The 2,668-nt window shown below is 33.8% G+C and overlaps 1 non-coding gene across 1 annotated transcript; it reads right to left on the bottom strand.

Moving 5' to 3' along the window:
* Positions 1 to 2,283: 2,283 nt before the first annotated feature.
* On the bottom strand, positions 2,284 to 2,419 carry LOC115519647. Its single transcript, XR_003970622.1, has one exon. It is a non-coding gene; the product is annotated as a U4 spliceosomal RNA (small nuclear RNA).
* Positions 2,420 to 2,668: the final 249 nt, after the last annotated feature.

Below are 2,668 nucleotides of genomic sequence, written 5' to 3'. Positions count from 1 at the left end.
CAATATATACAAATATCAAATCATGTTGTACACCTAAAACTAGTATAATGTTATATGTCAATTATCTCTCTCTCTCTCTTTTTTTTTTTTTTTTAGAGAGAGAAAGAGAGAAAGAGGGAGGGGGAGGAACAGAGAGAGAGAGAGAGAGAGAGAGAGAATCTCAAGCAGGCTCCACACTCAGTACAGAGCCAACTCCGGGCTCATGACCTGGGATCATGACCTGAGCTGAAATTAAGAGTCAGGTGCTCAACTGACTGAGCCACCTTGGTCCCCCAATTATATCTTAACTTTAAAAAGGAAAGAAAATTGTAAGTAGTTAAACTAAAAAGAAAACCATGGAAATTATTATAACAAAAGTCTGGATAGTGTTTACCTCTAGATGGTCAAAAGAGGATAGTATACATTGGGGTGGCAATGTTTCATATGTTGACCAGAGTGAGAGTTGCAAGGGTATTCACTTTATGGTTACTTATTAATATATATACATACATACATATATATATATATATATGTGTGTGTGTGTGTGTGTGTGTGTGTACATATATATGCATTTCTTTGTATGTACATTATATTTCACAGTAAAAAAATTTAAATTAAAGGAAATAAAGAAATAAATACTTTGAATGGGCATGGGGTTTCCTTTTAGGGTGATGAAAATGTTCTGAAATACTAAGCACCACTAAATTGTACATTTTAAATGAGTGAATTTTACAGTATATGAATTGTATCTCAATAAAATGATTAAAAAAACACTTCAGCATGGCGGGACACCCTTCTTGTCTTTACTGCCTGTCATTAATTAGATTTTAGAAATATGAGAGACTTTGAATCTTGTAAATCTACCTGTGCCTTATATTTGTAGCGTTTTGTAAATGAGTCTTCTAAATCTTTATTGCATTTTCTTCAAAATCAGTTAGAAATGTGGATTCAATATTCAACAAATGAAACACCATTGCTGAAACTTTTAGCAAATTGCAATTATTAAAAACAATGTAAATAGCAAGATATTTAAATTCATCTTCTGCAAAAGCAACAGAGGAATAGAACAAGTTAATAATGAGAACTCAATTGTGTATGTCTGATTTTGAAATTCTGTATTCCATAATTACATTTTGGACTATATGGGTTTATGACAAGAACTTAATGGAACTTCTATTTTTAATGGGTAAACTTATATTCTATATTGGAATGGAGTAAAATTGAGAAGCTCTCTGACTTTGCATATCTAGATTTAGTGAAACCGTGGAAGCAAGTTTTTTTTGTCAAAAATTTATTTTTTGAATGTAGATACATATGCTTTTCAATACAAAAGAAAAAGAAAATAGGCTCCATTTTGTAGAATTTCCTCTGAAGTTACTAGGTACTCAGCACTTGTAGCAAAAGTATTTTCTCATTTAAAAATATTATGGATGGGGTACCTGGATGGCACAGTCGGTTGATAGCTGACTTTGGCTCAGGTCATGAACTCACAGGTCACAATTCAAGCCCCGAATGGGGCTCTCAGCTGTCAGTGCAGAGCCCACTTCCGATCCTCTGTCCCACTCTCTCTCTGCCCCTCCCCCGTTCATTCTCTCTCTCTCTCTCTCTCTCTCTCTCTCAAAACTATATAAACATTAAAAATATATATATTATGGACTACAGGGGCGCCTGGTTGGCTCAGTCAGAAGAGGGTGCAATGCTTGATCTCAAGGTCGTGAGTTCAAGCCCCACGTTGGGTGTAAAGGTTACTAAAATAAATAAATAAACAAACTTTTTAAAGTAAATAAATAAATTATGGAGTACAGAAAAGAGTAAGTTGATGTTTGTCAATAATTTCAAACGTATTAATCAATTTATGTAATTTTGGGGTGCCTGGGTGGCTCAGTCGGTTGAGCGTCTGACTGGCTCAGGTCTTGATTATGGTTCTTGATTTCGAGCCTCATGTTGGGCTCTGTGCTGACACCTCAGAGCCTGGAGACTGCTTTTGATTCTGTGTCTCCCTCTTTCTCTTCCCCTCCCCTGCTCATACTCTGTCTCTCTCTCAAAAATAAATAAACATAAAAAATTATATGTAATTTTATGAAAAGGTAAAAATAAGACCACATTGAAAAAAATACATTGTTCAAAAAAAAGAAATCCTAGTAACTCGGTAGAGTCAGATACAGCTAGTATACTGATTAAAAGACATAAATAAGTACCAACAATAAGAATTCTGGTTAGGCTAGTTAGATGCTTGAATAATCAATATAAAGAAGATTTTATGTTTTAATATTCACAGATCTATGTTACAATTTTTAGAATTTTATTTTTGAAAATAGATTTGAGTAGATCTATTTATTATATGTATTCTAATAAATTAAAAACTAATTTATCTTTTAATTAGCAATAATCGCGCCTCGGATAAACCTCATTGGCTATGATACTGCCACTGCGCAAAGCTTAATTTATCTTTTAATAAATATTTCAAAATGTTAGGGAGCATCATTGAAAAGATGTGACCACCAGTTGACCTGAGAGCTGGCCCTGGGTGAAGCTCCTGAGAGGGTTTCAAACCAACGAAAAATATATATAATTTTAAGTATTTCAGCACCAACTTTCATTCCCCGGAACGTCCCAGTTTCAACAATAAATTATTTGGTCACCCTATATTTGGAATCATATACATTTTGCATGTGTTTTCTTTTTCCAA

This window comes from Lynx canadensis, chromosome B4 (assembly GCF_007474595.2).
Source record: "Lynx canadensis isolate LIC74 chromosome B4, mLynCan4.pri.v2, whole genome shotgun sequence".
Classification (NCBI taxonomy): Eukaryota; Metazoa; Chordata; class Mammalia; order Carnivora; family Felidae; genus Lynx; species Lynx canadensis.
The sequence above is the reverse complement of the archived record's forward strand: the minus strand, read 5'-3'. Positions and strand labels throughout refer to the sequence as shown.